Below are 8,106 nucleotides of genomic sequence, written 5' to 3'. Positions count from 1 at the left end.
TTTTTTTTTTTCAACTGAAAATGTAAGTTGAAAAGTTCACATCTCCAACAAATAAAATGTTCAGGAGCTAAAAAATGTAGATTTGACAGAGTGGAAGTGCAGGTGTGATGTTTATGAATGTTCAACCACAAATATAAAACTCCGAGGTATGGAAGGAAAGCGAGAGGAGTGGTCTGGACAGAGTGGAAAAAAAAAAAAAACAGTGGTTTTCAAAATGTGGGCCGCAGCGCCCATGGAGGCCACCAGGGGGCAATAGTATGCCTCAGAAAACTGGAAACCAAAAACACATTTTTAAAATTAGTTTAATTATTTATCCTGAAACGTAACCAAAATTGCAGTAACCGTAGGATTCTCAAGTCTCCGATGGTACCTGAACACACCACGAGTGGTTTGCACCTGTTATCAAGCATCTCTGCTCTTCAAGCTAGAGTGTAGCTAGCTAGCGCATGTTCGTTTTCCGTGACTCTCACTCAGATGAAAACTTTGACACTAATTTAAATTTTTGATGCTGTCTGAGATGAAGATTTTTTAGACATGGACCTTTTTTTCAGATGTAGACCAAAGATAACTTTTGTTAATAAATAAAATTAACGAGGGTAAGAATAAGAATATAATGCAAATGTATCACAACCAGTGTGAAAACTGTGAAAAAACTAAGAGATAAAAGTGAGTCACCGACTCAGTGGGTGTTTGCATCTGCCTGTAGAAAGAGCAGGACTGGTCGAAACAAAAAAAAAAAAAAAAAAAAAAAAAAATCAGCATGTGAGATTACGTTAACCAGATGGAGAATCATGTTATATCACATCACACTGTACTGTCTGTCACCCGTGTCCTTGTACCAGAACTGAATGTGTAAACAGTTTTTTACGACTGAATCTGACTGTATGGTTTGAAGTGTCGCCGTCACAGGCGGATGAACACGTGCTGTCGGAGAGTTCCCTCAGTTTGTGTCTGGACATATAACCTTTTTATAGTATGTGAACAGCTGTTAGTTAGTTACAGGCATAAAACACATAATGAGGATCAGCACATGATGGTGACTGGCCCATCAGTCCGACTGTGATAAATATAGTCAAATATAGTTCGATTTTTTTTTTGTTTTTTAATTTTGCATTCAACCAACGTGCTCACTGCCTCTGTGTTTCCTCTTCCTCTCTTCCATTTCTGTGGGTTTTGACCTTTTCACAGGTGCCTGTCGACGGGAGCTGAGCAGCTGAGCTCATGAAAGAAAACACAGCATGGAAGTCAGAGTGAAGTCTGGGAGGTAGAAATTTGGGATGAGATTTGATTTTTATGAGAATGGAAAAATCCTCTCTCTGCTGTCGACGCTCCTGTTTTTTTTTTTTGTTTTTTGTTTTGTTCTTTTGTACCTGCAGCTCTGTGGCCTCCTGGTGGTCAGGGAGTGTGAGCAGGAGAGCCCTGATGTCACACGGTCCCTTATGATTTATTTGTTAATTTGCAATTTGTAAGTAAAATATTTTTGAGAAGATTCAGAAGAAAGACAGAAATGTGTTGGATTTCAAAGGAAACACAGATTGATTGTTTGTTTGATTGATAGATTTTTGGTGATTCTGTGATTAATCAGAATGTTTTATTATTGTTTGATTATTGTTATTATAATAATTATTAGAATTATTATTGCTGTTGTTTTTCATTAATAACAAGATTTTATTAAGATTTTAAGTGTTATTTCTGATTATTTAGAATTTTTTTAACAAAAAGAAATGTCTTAAATATCACCTTTTAGTTACAAAGCTTCAGTTAAAATCCAAAGGAACACCGTTGTACTTCCTCCTCGACTGTAACACGTTCCACTCCAGCCTGAAGGAATGATGACTCGGTGTCGTTCAAACACTGTTTGTGCTCAGCGTGCCAGGCTGAGGATGTTAAACTTTCTTCTTCTTCTTTTTTTTTTGTTTTCTTTTTTTGTTTTGTCAGGATGCTCCTGGTGGCAAAACTGAACGCTGGGTTTTCTCAGGGTTTAAATGCCACCTCAGCAGCAGGGGAGACGTCAACAACTTTTTTTTTTTTTTTGGTCTTGAGTCTAACGCTGTGTAACCTTTATTCAGGTGTCACTTTCATTATTGTTTCCATTCATTTTTAATACCCTGTCGTACAGTGTGTGTGTCCCCACAGCCCCCCCCTCCTCCTCCTCCCCTCCCTCACCCTCTGTCAGTATCTCCTAACTGTCACAGGGGGGGGGGGGTGAGGGGGGGGGGGTGTAGGAGAACCAGAGGAGGAAAAATGATGAGTAAAACTCAGCTGGAGTCACAACTGTATATTGATTGTAAAAAAACAAAGTCCTCTTTAAACATTCAGCACGCTGTGCAATAAATATATTTAGCAAGTTCAATAATGTTTGTGTGGCTCACAACCACCGCGGCTCACAGACGCCACGGCCGCCGCTCCGGCTCCACAGGGTGAAATGTGACTTTTTTTGGATTCCGAGGAAAAGGGAGAAACTCGCAGCCGGACCCGCAGCAGGTTTTTGCCCGTTATTTTGTCTTATCTTTTTTTATCAAACGTTACCTTCGCGGCTGAGTCACTGAGTCACTTGTTGTTATCGCATTTCCACGAAGACGTTCACAAGCACGGTCGATCCTTCTGCTTTTAAGACTGGATGTTGACGTGCTGTTCTCAGTGTGTGTGTGTGTGTGTGCAGTCGGACGGCCGGTGAAATCTGACTCAGGGCTGATGCTGTTAATTAAAGGTTAGTTACTGGTTTAATTAGACAGCGACACCAGGGTGTGTTAGTGCTGAGCTGAAAGACCTCTTCACCTCCTGGAGAACAAAATAAGAACTTGTTGAACAGATTTATTACTCAGTGTCATGGACGACTGCACCTTGTGATTTGTGATCGATACGGTCCACTCCCTCGGTGCATGGCTGTGTATTTAGATTTTATTTTTACTCACCGTTGTTTAAAACAATGTTTCCTGAACTGTTTTTTCTGGCGACCCATATTTTAAAAGTCACAAACCTTCGCGACACAAGTCGATAGACATTATTCGTAAACTCCTGGGAAACATGATGCGAGACGACCCAAAAAAAAATCTCTTGCGACCGACCTGAGGGTCGCGACCCAGTCTTTGGGAAATAATGCGTTTTGTGATTTCATTTGCAGCAGAAATTCCCATCAGTCCATACAGATGTATTTTAGTTTTAGTCCACAAATTATCTAGCCTTAGCCTGGTGGTTCCCAAAATTGGGGGTGCGGCCCCAATCAGGGCCACAGACGCCCCCACTATGGGACAAATTTAGTTTTTCTTTTTTATCTCGTAGTGAGAATATTACACAGACCTCTAGCTTGTTTAAAAAAACCCAATTGATTATTGATCATTAAATGTTATATTAGTGAATCGGAAACATTTTTTTGTTCAGGTCTGCAGGAGAAATACATTCAAATTAGGAAAAAAATAAGCCAAATCAAATGAACAAAATGACAAAAATTTGACCTTTTCGGAAAGTATCATAACCGTCAACGCAAATAAAACTCCACTGAACTGTACACGACATGTGTGTTATTTAAACAAATGAGAAGGTTCGATGCTGACATCCACCTAATGGAGGAGAAGATAACAATCAAGCCGAGACCAGGAGAGCGGCAGAACCTGCTCTGGTTTCCTCCTCCTACGGAACCATTAACGTTGGCCGTTCTCAGCGGGGGTTTTGAATATGTTGATGAAATTAGCTGCATCAGACGTGTTTGGGTGGTGTTTGTCCCGTACAAGTGGAGTCAGGCGTAGCTCTGGGCAGATGGCGGTCGGAGTGCCGCATAAGGTCCGCTTGATATTCATCAGGAGACCTGACCTCTGAGGTGATGCATTCAAACATAAAACAAACCTCACTCACCCGCCGGCCCTGCATAATGAATGAGTACAAGGATCAAAAAAAGAAGAAGAAGAAGAAGAAGAAGAAGATAAACAGAAGAGTTTCTGTATTTTATATAAGATTTGATGGTTTACATTGACGTCCCAGAGTCTATAGAAGTCACATTTTTTTAAAGGCTTTTTTTTAAGCCTAAATGGCACAAATCCAAACATACAAAAGTTCTGTGTATAAATAAGGAAACACAAACACCCACATTCAACAGCAACATTCTTTCTCTTGAAATTCTCCCAAAAAAAAAAAAAAAAAAAGTAACAGCACAAGGCTGCACTAAACTCACTTTTCTTGGCTCTGGGGGATCTTTGACTTCTTAACTTCACGCCGTATTTTCTGCTCCACACTTGAGTCCTCAGAAACAGTTTTCCTTTCAGGGCCGAAAAGAGTGAATTGACAAAAAAAAAAAAAATGGTGCAATATCACAGTGATTTAAACTTAACACGCAGAAAGTACGTCGTACAGAAGAAATGAAACACATGCAGTGGCTACAAAGATGGATGATGGATGATGGATGATTGATGATGGATGATGGATGATTGACGATGGATGATGGATGATGGATGGATGTTCATCATACCACAATAATGATACCATTCATTAAAATAGCATGGTTGCATCAAGAAACTACATTCTATAACAGTGATTCCCAACCCCTGGTTCGCGGCACACTACTGTACCGTCAGAGATCAATAGGTGTGTAGTGGAAAAAATATCCAACTTCACTTACTTGCCTGAAAACTTGTTATTTGTTTATTGCTCACTTACTTGCCTGAAAACTTGTTATTTATTTATTACAACAATTAAATACCTCACACCTAGGTGGCAGCAGATGGCTATAAAAACTAAAAAAAAAAGATCTTTGTGAGTGTCTTTCTTCAATTCCTGCCAGTAAATCAGAGTCGTCTTCAACTAAACTGTATGAGATTTTAGTCAATTATGAGGTCATTTAAACTAGAAGATTATTATATTTCATTACATATATTTTTGATGATGTGGCTCAGAATATGTTGGGAAACAGTGCTGTATATTAACAAGTAAACCTCTGCTAAACAGTGAGCGACCGGAGGAGGAGTTTTGTGAAGTCACGATCCACAGACCACAGTCAGCAACGTCAGGAAAACAAACACAAACGTTAGAAAAAAACCACGTTTCTCCACTGACGTCTGGTCACAAAACAGTTTCTTCTCAGACCAGCGGAGCAGTTCTGAGGTTTTTCTTGGAGTGGACTTTACACTTCTTTACATTCTAGTTTTGTTGCTGCTCTGCTGTCACACACACACACACTCACACACACACTCACAGTTTGCTGAAGTGCAAATGAGGAAATAATTCAGTTTGAAGTTAAACGTGTGAGGCTTCTTTGTTTCTTTGCTGCTTTAATTGTTGTTAAAGGTCGTGACATTTTCCCAACACGTCCACAGAGTGAAAAAAAAACAAAAACACAAGTAATACACACCATAAACACACACACACGGACACACACACACGGACACTGTATGTTGATACCTGTGAGAATGAGTCACAGCTCTGCGCTCCACCTGGATATGTGTGTGTGTGTGTGTGTGTGGACAGAAAGTGTTTCTACTTTTACTTATGGCTGATATAATGTGTCTTTATGGCCCGTATTAGCGATAAGGCTAACAGGCTATATATGAAGATTGAAGCATCCTGTTGACTGAGTGTGTGTGTGTGTGTGTGTGCATCAGTGAGTACATGTATGTGTGTGTGCAAAGGATCCAGGACAGGTGCTTTAGGGAACCCCTTTGACTCATAGTCTTTTCACTAATTAAATTGTCTCGTCATATGTGTGTGTGTGTGTGTGTGTGTGTGTGTGTGTGTGTGTGTGTGTGTGTGTGTGTGTGTGTGTGCCGGTCTATCTATGGGAAAGGGTTGTCTTTTCCATTCCCTCGGCCTTTAATCCAGATTCTTTTAGCCTAAAATCCACGTGGCCTCTCCAGAGTCTGAGAGTCTTTTTGATCACAGGTCACATCTCCAAAACGTTGATGAACTTTTCCCAAAAAAAAAAAAACAAAAAAAAAAAAACAAAAACCAAAATTGAATTCATTAAACCGGCCTGACATTTGTGAACTGCTGCTTTCTACAACGCACACGGTTTTGTGTTTCTGCCTCAATTATAGTTCGGACTCCTCATGAATGTATTCATGACATCACAGCAGAACAACCGAGTCGGTCGAAGCAAATATCTGACAACAAAAATATAAGAAAATATTTATTCAGGATGAATCAGAACAGGACAAGTGCACCACCTTAATTCGTGCACTGGATTTGAGTGGATCTCAGAATGGATGTGATGAAATTAACGCAGGACAGTCACTGATTGGCTAGTCAGCAGTGAGTTTTTGTACATCTCGGAAAACATCTTGGAAAAATAGTCTTGAAAAATGTTGGGAAAAAAAACGTTACTTTGCTAAGCCAAGCTAATCTGCTAGCTAGCTTTTGGCTCTCTGTTGTTTATTTTGCTTTTCCGCCATCTACAGGTGTATTATATAAGTGTCTTGTTTCAATTGTTAAAAATATATATTTTTCATTTTCAGAAAATCCCCACAGAGGGCAGCATTAGTGCAGACAGACAAACCACCAATTACTCAACAACCAAAGGAAGAAAAATGTGTCACTCAGTGTAAATAATTAGCGTGAATTTGTGTTTTGATAATAAGAAAAAATACTGAAAGAAAATATCACTTAGTATGAAACCGGTGCCTGTTTAGTTGAACACTGATGATGTGATCGCAGGAATTCAAGAAAAACACAAAATTCTGAAATAGCCTACAATCTGCCCCTCTTCTTTTTTTTTTTTTCTTTTTTTTTGCTTTATATCCTGCAGCTGCCACCTAGTGGAAGGGTATGTCATTGTTCACTGTTGCATTGACAAACACAGATTTTTTGCAGTAATTGAATAAACTTGTTCAGACCCAATAACCAAACATGGTTTTCCAGCCAACAGTTGTTACGTTCCATATAAAGTTGACAACAGTTGCCTTTTACTGAACACATGGACATTTTTATTTGTCGGTTTAACTCACACTTTTAAAACATTTGAAGCCGGGCTGGATTTGATCTCATGAAAGGGTTTTCTCTGTGTCTGTGCCGTCACTCGTTGTTTACTGTTGTGTCAGCCTGGAGTCAACACGGCAGGGAGTCACGCAGCAGCTGCTGAGCTGCACATTTGTCACTGAATATGATGTAAAAATGTAAATGAAAATCCATCCACAAACAGTTCTGCCTAATTTGACGACATTGTTGTTCGACATTATTTTTGACAGACTTTTCTATTTTATTACGGTTTTTTTTTTTAATTTCCACAGTGGCTCACAGCTCGCTCTTAAACAATGGGTCGTTTTGTCTTGGTGTACGAAAATAAGTCTGCACTGACCAGCTGGGTAGATGGTGTGTAGCCTGAGTGGGAGTCATTGGCTGTAAAGAGGGAAGAGAGAGAGAGAGAGAGAGAGAGAGAAAATGTTTGATGAAACTTGTGTTGCTGCGTTTTTTTGTTGTTGTTTTTTTTCTTGTCACACGGCATTAGATCTGACTTCCTCCTTAGCATCGCAGCTTTGTTTTGTTTACTTTGAGCCTTGAAAAGGATGAAATGGGATTTGTCAAAGTCCATTGTGATTTCCTCGCTTATTTGTCACAAAGACTTTCATTATCAGCGCTGAGGCTCGTTGACTCTTTTTAATCAAAGATCTGATTCAGGATTCACATCTATCACCATGACTGGGAATTGGGACGAGTCACTCCATGTTTCCACTTATTGGATTTGAATTGAGGTTTTATTGTCCACCCGAGTGGCAAAGTTTGAAATAATTGCTTGGAAATGACTTAAGTTGTCCCTAAACCGCAAGTGTCAAACCCAAGGCTCGCGGACCATGATCTGGATCATCAAGTCATTCCACGTCCAATATAATTTTTTATTGTTTTGGTGAATTAGATAAAGTAACAAATCCAATGTATTGTATCTACATGTGTGTCATCATGTAATCACGCTTTTACAGTATGTTTTTCAGTATGCGCCCCCTGCAGGGCTGTTTGCAGACATTTGTTTCTATGTCAATATTCAATATCCAAATGAAAGAATAGAAACGAGGGCAGTGATGATGCCGATGTGGCCCTGGGTAAAGTCATCTTGACCCCTGACCTAAACAGTAAGAAATGATAGAATTGAAAAGAGGAGAAAGAGAAGCTTTCCTCATGTTCATCTTT

Source organism: Cynoglossus semilaevis, chromosome 16 (genome assembly GCF_000523025.1).
Source record: "Cynoglossus semilaevis isolate Cse_v1.0 chromosome 16, Cse_v1.0, whole genome shotgun sequence".
NCBI lineage: Eukaryota > Metazoa > Chordata > Actinopteri > Pleuronectiformes > Cynoglossidae > Cynoglossus > Cynoglossus semilaevis.
The sequence above is the reverse complement of the archived record's forward strand: the minus strand, read 5'-3'. Positions refer to the sequence as shown.